A 10,000-nucleotide genomic window follows, 5' to 3' on the forward strand; every position below is an offset into this window, starting at 1 on the left:
GCTCATTACATATTTTCAGATGAAGTTCAACTTCTGCCACCCTCGGCTTTTGACGCTTTCGATGCCCTCACCTCTAGAAACGCTCCCGATGCGTTTGCCTCGTTCGCCGCCTGCTCTCCCATAAAAAGTCAATTACTTCTGCAACTTTTGTCTTTTGTTTTGTCAGCTGTGCAATAGTCTTGTGATGTGATGTTATTGTGTAGGCCTATGTTTTTCTGTTTTCTGTATTCTGTTTCGTCTTAACGAGTGTTGCTCAGGGATGCAAACTGAATTTCAGTGCAAACTGACAATAAAGTATCATCGTATCGTATCGTATCGTATCTTTCCACGCGTTCAACACCCGCAGTGTGACCGCACGGTAACTAAAGGTCTCCTAAAGGGGTGTTTACTGCCGGTCCTCTCCATGTCTTCTCCTCTCTCTCTGTAATACTGTCTCACTCTTTCTTTTCCAGTCATCTCTTCATCTCTTACTTCCGTTAGATCTTTCTCTTTCTCTATTCTCTGGTTTTCACTCTTTCTTTTTCTCCCCTCTTCTCCATATCTTGCGATATACATCTCTCTCTCTCTCTCTCTAAAAAACTATCTCTCATCTCCACTCCTCACTCTCGTCTCCCCCTCTCGTCTCTCCGTCTCGTCTCTCACAGTACTTCTCACTCTCTCCCTCCCTCATCCTCATCTCCCCGCCCCCCACACTCTCTCTCCCTCCACTTCCTCTCTCCGCCACTCTCTCTCTCTCTCTCTCTCTCTATCTCTCGGACAGGCACTTGCAGTAGGAAGCCAGATCTCTGTGTCACTATGGGGTGAGCTCCCTGTAAATAAAGATGGATTTGCTGCCATGACCCACACACACATGCACACACACACACACAAACAACACGAGCGAGCACACACACACGCACGCACGCACGCACACACACACACAAGCACGCACACTCACTAACAGTCACATTCCTCCTTTTGCCCCTGTGACATGACACACATCAGTCCAACAGGAAGAGACAGTGCAGCTCAAGCTCCCTCTCTCTCTCTCCCCCTCTCTCTCTCCCTCTCTCTCTCTCTCCCTCTCTCTCTCTCTCTCTCTCTCTCTCTCTCTCTCTCTCTCTCTCTCTCTCTGTCTCTCTCCCTCTCTCTCTCTACTCTCTCCCTCACTCTCCCTCCCTCTCCCTCTCTCTCCTCTCTCTCTCTCCCTCCCTCTCTCTCCTCTCTCTCTCTCCCTCTCTCTCTCTCTTTCTCTCTGTCGCTCTCTCAATTCAATTCAATTGAATTCAAAGAGCTTTATTGGCATGACGAATATGAATACACGTACATATGTTGCCAAAGCAGTCATAAAAATAATTTGAATCACAACAGATAAAGGTAAAAGGTATGGATATGGCTATACATACAGTATATCCAACTAACATTTATACATGCATCAAATTAACATTTCTATATGCATCCAACTAAGCTTAACATTTCTGAGGTTTGAGTAGAGTAATCGTCCAAGAGATGGTGACTAGCTGCAATAATACATATTCCAAAAGAGATTCTCTCAGGATGTGACATTGTGAAACATACTTTGCCGCAAAAGGGGCCAGATATGGTGTTATAATGTGGACAAAAGGTCCACGAGCGCCACTTACTGAACACGCGAGGTATTTTATTCCGCGCGCGCGGGTAGACACTGTCGCGCGCGCGATTTTGCTCTGCGCGCGCGCGCAAACGCTGCCGCGCGCGCGCAAACACCGTCTCACGCGCGAGAGGTGACATGAATTTCCTCACGCGCGCGAGCAGAAATATGAATATTTAAATTATCTCCTCCCACTGGTTAGCATAACAAATGAGGCGGAAGTTTGTTTAGTCCATAATAGTCAAACACAGAGATCTCAGATCTCAATTGTTGATAGACTATCGTTGCTACGGTGACTGCAAACGACCACCTTTGAAACACAACTGAAACGCAACTCACGGCTGCTGCTGACAAAGGCATTCACCTCTTTATTCGTAAACCCATTTTATTTTTTGGTGGATGAAAACATTGTGTCAATATGCTATGTCTATGTTCGCCTTATTCACCCGGAACTTTCTAAAGACGTTGGGGGTACACTTCAGGGGTACATTCGGCAACGCACCAGCTGTCATGCCGCCTCACTGTTGTGTGCCCAAATGTTCGTCCTCAAAGAGAAAAAAATCCTACCGTGGACAGACTTTCCACCGTTTCCCCAAAGAGCAGGCACTTCGCCGTGAATGTATAAATCACATCAAGAGGGATCCTGGTCCATATTTCAAGGTAAGATGCAAAATTATGTTCAATCATACGCATTAGCTAGCACAAATAAGCTAGCTCGTCAAACTTGTCATGACTCATGTAGCCTAATGACGCGAATGCCTCGGTGAAATAAAAAAAATGTGAATGTGTAATTACACAACGCTACATGTATATGATATTTCCAGATCGCTATTTCAAGATTAGGCTTTTAATTGTGTGGTAAGCGATCCGATGGCCACTGATTTTGTGCTACCAGAACCAGTAGCATAGGCCTACTTGATTCCCTGATTGTCGCTCCCAACGCAGGACGCTCCCCGGTCAGCTCGCTCCCACTAGCCAGACTATCGATCCCACCGCCATATAACGGAGCTAGTTATCTTTTTGATGTTAGTTTTTTGTTTCTAACCCTAAGCCTAACCATAACTCTAAACCTAACCCTAACCCTAAATTGCTTGTATGTGGCAGTGTATGATAATACGTGAAATATAATCGGGTGGGACTACACGTCCGGGAGTGATAGAAACACCTGGGACTGCATGTCCGGGAGCGATCTCAGTTGGGAGTGTCCATCTACCTCCCGGCCTGGTGCCAAAATCAAGTTGTTTTGCTAACGAACTGAAATGCATACCCTGGTATTTATGGTTACAGATCAACGCTGAGACCAAGGTTTGCTCTGAGCACTTTGAGAAGCAGTGTTTTGTAAAGACCGCCCGTGGTATCACAAAGCTTATAAAGGATGCCGTGCCACTTTGTTCGCCTGGACTTCAGAGAGGCCAAAGAGGAGAATCATCATTCGCAGACCGAGGTTAGTTTGTTCAGTCAATATTCAACTGACATGTGTTTAGCAACCCTCTAATGATAATAATAATAATAAACTGAGAATAGTTCGCCATAGGAATAGCCTACATTTAAATTTAGACAAGACTGGAGAATTAATGTATGTGCTGGAGATAATTGCACCGTTCACCGCGGTTCCGCGGTGTCTCATTCAAATGAATGGCAAAGTAGCATGCTAGCTTTGGCTCTTTAGGAGGGTTTTGAACAGGACTGGCGGCGCACGCCGACGCTGTCAGTGTGAGGCCAGAGATTCTTTCTCTCTAGTATTACTCTCTCTGGTGAGGCCGTTCCGCCTTGGTATGTTTTGACCCTTTACATATCGCACGAAGCAAAGCGCTCAGGCCTGGGCAGGTTGCCGTGGCAACGCTTCGCACAGCCCTGGCTGGTTGAGCTGTGAAGGATTTTGAATGCCAGGCAGCCAGTAGGGTACAGTACAGGGTAAGCTCGCTTTTATGCTGTTATTGAGAATTTGATTGAATGAGCAGGCGTTGTAAACTATTCTATGCATCAAAAAGCCCTATGTTCTGCGCAGTGCTCCTCCCTCCGAGTCCAGTGACTTTTTAATAACTCACTTTTCTAAAGTTTTAACTTGGATTTCTGTCACGTTTAAACGCCACCGCTCCTGGATCTCTCTCTATGCTGTGCCCTGCCTAGTATTTCTGAGTCTCCTGAAATAGGCTGTCTGCATTCTCTTTTTTAATGCACTGGGCCCTTTCTTTCAAATGAGTCAGTTCGTTTCAGATCTTGTCATTTCTGCTATAGGTGACTGCTCAAGATGTGGCTTCCTGTAGTTCAGAGATAGTTTTCAAAACTGCCTCAAGCTTATGTAGTAGTGTTAAGAATAAACAGGTGTGGAACATATGGCCTATATTTGAATAGTTGTGGGAATAACTGTGGGAACATGGAGCAGCAAGAATAAGCTGTGGGACCAATGGGCTGTGGGAACATAGAGCAGCTGACCCCCAACAGGGTTTTCATGGTTGTATGACCTGAATACATTTTCAAAGCGGAGCCACTGCGGACTTCTACTCTTTTCCACTGTTAGACAGGCCTTTGTCCTGCACCTGGCCTCAGCGAGGTGGGATGTGCATACTCTTACTTTTATAAAAATGTTGTATATTGACCACTAATTCTGTGCATGCTTTCATACAGAGATGATGACCCATTCCTGAAGTTGGACGCCAGAATGGAGGAAGGTGCTGTTTAAGAGCCTAGGTAGGTATTTGCTCTCAAGACACTTGTCTGCCACATTTAGGAAACACTGTCAAAGTGTGTGAATGACGAAGACCAGCTTACAATGTTTTCTCTTCTCTTTTCTTTTGTTTCTGTGCTGTGTGGAACATATTTGACATGTAAATAGACCACTAGGCTAGTTCAGTTGTTGGTGGTGGATTTATGTTGATTATAAATACAAGTCCTTTAGTAGGCTAGTAGGCTAACTAATTAATGCGAGCATGACCTACTGTGTCATGCTAAACAAGCAGGAAGCTGAGCATTCTTGGCGACTCTGAGAACTATAATACAGGCCAAGTCGTCATTGTTATAAGATGGTAATAACATCATCAAATATTTGCCCTGTTGAATGGATGTACGTTTTTGCGTCACATCCTGTTGATGCTAAAATGACGTGCACTGTTACATCAAGATTCAAGAACTTGTCAGCAGTGCAGCCAGCCCTCTTTCTATGGCAGTAATGTAATCGTTTACAGCTCTCGAAATGAGCAGACAGCTCAGCTGCTTGGTGCATACTCTTACCAATCGGTCTATATTATTCCCTCTTGCATTATTTATTTTCAGGCGGTGGAAGAAGCACTTGCAGGTATGCTACTAACCAGGCTCCTCAACATCAATCCGAGACGGAAGATGAACCGGGATGAAGCGGTTAGATTGAGGTAAACATCTACACACCCCTGTTCAAATTCCAGGTTTTTGTTACGTAAAAAAATGACAGAAAACAAACTTAAAGCTTTAAAAGGAAAGAATAGAAAATAAAAAAAACTTCTATCTACATCGTTGCATAAATATGCACACCCTTAACCTAATACCTTGTTGCAGCACCTTTGGCTTCTATTACAGCACTCAGTCTTTTTGGGTAAGAGTCTATCAGCATGGCAAACATAGAAGTGACAATATTTGTACACTTATCTTTGCAAAAGTACTCAAAATCTGACAGATTGCGAATGCATCTCCTCTGCACAGTCCTCCTCAGATTGCCCAACAGATGTTCCGTGTCATACAGGTCGGAACTCTGTCTGGGTCTTTCCAAAACCTCAATCTTATTCTAATGAAGCCATTTTTTGTTGATTTTTGGCATTTGCCTAAAAGTAATTGTCTTCTGAATGATTAAGGTAATCCGCATCATTACCTTTCTAACAGGGGGCAGTATGTTTTATGCCACTACAATGGCCCCTGTGGAACTGTTCTAAATTCCAACCTCCCAGTTACAGCTGAAGAACGATAATCACATAGCATGATGCTGGCACCTTCATGCTTCACTTTACACTTGGTATTACCTTGGCAATGAGGTGTTGTTACCTTTTGTAATTATGTCCAAAATGTTAAACCTCGGTTTCACCTGACCATAATACGTCTTCCCACATGCATTTGGGAGATTACAGAAATATTTTTTGCAAAATGTACTCCACCAAGATTGAACTTTTTGGTCATAATTCGAAAGGGTATATTTGGCAAAAAACATCACCCCAATAACACCATACTTAAAGTGAAGTATGGTGGTGGGAGGGTTCTTTTGTGCTGTTTTTCTTCAGCTGTCACTGGGGCCTTCATTAGGTAGGAGGCAATTATGAACATTTCCACAGGGGCTGTGGTAGTGGCACAAAATCTTCGCCCCCCTGGTAGAAAGGTGAAGATGCAGAGGAACTAATCTTTCACAACGACAATTTCCCTAAGCGCACACCTAAATCTACTAAAGACTGGCTTCACCAAAATAAAATGGAGGTTTTGGAATGGCCCAGATTGGGGGCCTTGTTGGGTGATCTGAGGAGGACTGTGGGAGATTGCACTCGCAATCTTTCTGATTTGGAGGGCTTTGCAAAGAGGGGTGAACGAATATTGCCATATTAATGTGTGCCATGCTGAGACTCTTACCCACAAAAGACTGTGCTGTAATGAAGGCCAAATGTGCTGCAACTAAGTATTAATTTAAAGGTACATTTTTGCATTGCATTGCATTGAATAATAGTTTAGATTGAAGGAGGGAAAAGCTGTGAATCTATTTGTCTTTCTGTCATTTTTTTTTACATCACAAAAACCTGACATTTGAAGAGGGGTGTGTAGACTTTTGGGAGCCACTGTACATGTAGAAATTATGTGTTCATATCACTAACCCTCTTGGTTTAGCACGATAATGAAAAGAACTGTGAGCAAAAATGTGGCTAGCAGAAAACCAGAGTGGCTATTGACTTGGGAAAACCACTAGCCACTGTGGCCGGAGAGCAAAACATTAATGTCAAACCCTTGTCTGTACCCAGACATGGGTTCTACCAGCTGTACGGATACCCAAACACAGCCCGTCACATCGTATGCAAAGCGCAAGTCTGAATTAAATTTTCTAAACACATGTACCTAAAAAGTGGACCACAGTCACCTTGTAGTTTGAATACTTTTACTTGAAGGAGAGGATTGTGCACATCCCAGAGAAAGGTGCAGTACGAAGGTCAACTGTAGTTTTCAGAGTGAGGAGTCTGCACACTTAGAATCGTTTTTGTTGCGTTTTATTTTTTCATGGCAGGATAACGTTCTACCTCAACAGTCTTCTTCAGATTCTCAGATTCAGATTTTTCATTGTTTTTGGACAAGTTGGGTAAGACTGTATTATGTGCCAGTGCTTGAGTATTACCTGTTTGATTTCATTTGCCAACAATTAGAATTATTTTACACTGTATGGACAAGATGTAGAAAACTACTACTGACCGACAGTGATATGTCATGTTCTTAATACTGTATATCCTGTCATTACAGACAAGGCGGCCGGAAACTTTGATGACCTCAATGACACTGGCTAGCTGAAGGACATCAAGAAAATGGCATCCGGTCACCAGACATCAGCTCATAAGCCACAACGTCATCAACCATTTTGCGCCAAAAATGAAGCCGTTCACATACCATGGCATCCTAAGCAGGTAATTTTATACCTCTCAGTAACCTCAGAATGTTGCTGGTGAAGGAGAACATCCTGTTCAATATCAATATTAGCAGAATAAACCAAATCATCACTTCCCATAATTTCTACCACATGTTTCAATAGGCAGCACCACACTACTGTGCAACAGTGAGAGAGAGCGGGCAAGGACAAGTAAAACGGACCTACACTACAGCAAGACTTTGACACTTCTCCGCGTGAGAGGCAGCCATCGCCCCCACCGTTGAGCAGTGTGTACCCAGTACCCCCAAAAGAGGAGATGATCCGACGCCATCACAGCCGATTTCCAAAATTGTGCACCAAACTCTGTGTGTGTGTGTGTGTGTGTGTGTGTGTGTGTGTGTGTGTGTGTGTGTGTGTGTGTGTGTGTGTGTGTGTGTGTGAGATATTGTAAAACTTTTCAGTCCTTCTTCTATACTATACAGTGTATAAATATACATGTGAAAACCTAAATATGCATTAAAAACCATTACTGAGGTTAAGAAATGCATTATAACAAATACATCTGATTCAGGTGTACTGTACATTGAAATGTCTTTATTTGCTTCAAATACATCACATCCTGGAAACCTGTACAATGTGTGGATTCAAAGGTCTGCCAGATCTTTGTGACGGCACAGGATTGCAGTGGAACCCAAACATAGCCTAGGAACTCCCACATAGCGTAGGAACTCCCACGCCATCTCACCAACTGCCGATATGCAGTATGCCTGAATTTCCTGTACAGCAAAGAAATGTAGAGATTGTGCCTTCATCGAGAATAGGTCATTTGGAATCACAACAATTATTCAATTTACTTTGTGCGTGTGGTGTAGCTATTGCTGTTATTATTATGTTACTACTAGTGACCCATTTTTAGTTGAGCTTAATAGTCTACATGACATCTCTGCACTTGTGTTACCACTATTGGGATTGGCAGCTCCCTAAATGAAAATGAGAAAAACTTGCCCGGATGAAATGTTATGAACTGTGTGCGTTGTGCTGCTTGATGAAGTAACATGACACTCACATCACCTTCCAGAAATAAAGTGTATACAGGCTACCTAACCAGAGTCCTAGAGACCTGTTGCTGCTGTGTGATGAAATCCAGGCAAAGACCCACCTGCTTTGGCAATTGCTGCAACATGTAAAAAAGGTAGACAGATTAGGCCCCTGTAGATATGGCATGTGTAGATGGATTCACTTAATTCTTTAACCATTTGAATGGCTTGGGTCAGACAAGCTGGGCTGCACATTGACCTCTTCCATGTTGCCCATGTGGTTTCGTTGGCTGTGTGTGACCACTTCCGTACAGGGCAGATTTATTTATTTATTATTTATTTATTTATTATTATTATTTATTTATTTATTTATTAAAATGTCTGCACCTTTTTATTAAATGTATTGCATTGCACTGGTATCACATTGCATTAAATGTACTAGCCAAGTGACACAAACAGAGCAGGTAAATACAGTCTTGATCTGTACCATTTATGTCACTTCTTAAAGATTCAATTATTCAACTCTATATTCGAAGAGGCCGGTATTGCGCTACCATTTTCCATGAACCAGTCAACTTCTGGGAGTCATTGCAGAAGAGAAAGTGATCCTACTTTCTAGCCTAATCATTCATTGTGCTTGTGTCTGTATTGTAGTGTCATTGGTTATTTACAGTGTGTCGACGCCATCTACTCTACTGGATACTCCACGCACGGTTCATTTTCTATCCACTTAATCATTTCATTCCAAAGCACAGAGTGAGCTCTTTGATGCAATGTAGGCTAAATTCACCCAGAGCTCTAGTTGTGTATACCCGTTGGATCGCTGAATACATAGCCTACATTAATCCATATTTCAGCCTCCGGTCTCAAGTCAACTGCGGCCGTCTTGCCCACTGTCGTCACCAGCTATGGAGAACAGTGGCAAAATGAATGATTGTTCCAACCGATTTCAATAAAGGGTTTCTGATCTGACCGCTTGAATTGACTATCCAGCTCCCTCTTTTATTGCAATGCTTACCAGCAAAAGTAACAAACACACTTGAATCCTTATACATTACAAATATCTGACTGGACCATCGTAGGAAACAGGTTTGTACCGGTATGTCTCTCAGTCATGCAGCATGCACGGAGCTGGATTTCAGTGAAACATATGCACTTACAACATGTTAACTTAAGGTCTCTGTAAACGTGCATTTTGGTCTTCTTTGCAAAACAACTATGTCATCATGCCAAATACCTAGCCTGCTAACTTTAAGCTCTTAAAACACACTCGTCGTGAGCAAAATGAAGCTTGACAGGAATAGTCCTAGGCTACAACACGAACCATATTCAGTTTATGAAATGTCTACTCACTATATTCCTCATCTGCTGTTCGCCCATGAAACAAACATATGTATTAAAAACAATGTTTTCATAAAAATGGGTAAGAAATAGAGGTAAATGCCCTGGTCAGCAACCTTCAGTCATTCCACTCGTCAGTAAACGCGAGCTGCAGTTACCGTAGCAACGATATCAACAATTGCTCTTGAGATCTGTGTCTGATTATTTCAGACTAAACAAACTTCCGCCTCGTTGGTTATGCTAATCAGTGGGAGGAGATCATTTAAATATTCATATTTCTGCTCGCGCGCGTGAGGAAATTCATGTCACCTCTCGCGCGTGAGACGGTGTTTGCGCGCGCGTGGCAGCGTTTGCGTGCGCGCGCAGAGCAAAATCGCGCGCGCGACAGTGTCTACACGCGCGCGCAGCATAAAATACCTCGCGTGTGCAGTA

General features: G+C 43.2%; 1 long non-coding RNA gene across 1 annotated transcript; it reads left to right on the plus strand.

The window, feature by feature from the left end:
* The first annotated feature begins 2,094 nt into the window (after positions 1-2,094).
* On the plus strand, positions 2,095-7,108 carry LOC134467476 (uncharacterized). The gene is made up of 5 exons (XR_010038568.1): positions 2,095-2,269; positions 2,897-3,053; positions 4,238-4,300; positions 4,883-4,977; positions 7,067-7,108. It is a non-coding gene; the product is annotated as an uncharacterized LOC134467476 (long non-coding RNA).
* Positions 7,109-10,000: the final 2,892 nt, after the last annotated feature.

Source organism: Engraulis encrasicolus, chromosome 17 (assembly GCF_034702125.1).
Source record: "Engraulis encrasicolus isolate BLACKSEA-1 chromosome 17, IST_EnEncr_1.0, whole genome shotgun sequence".
Lineage (NCBI taxonomy): Eukaryota > Metazoa > Chordata > Actinopteri > Clupeiformes > Engraulidae > Engraulis > Engraulis encrasicolus.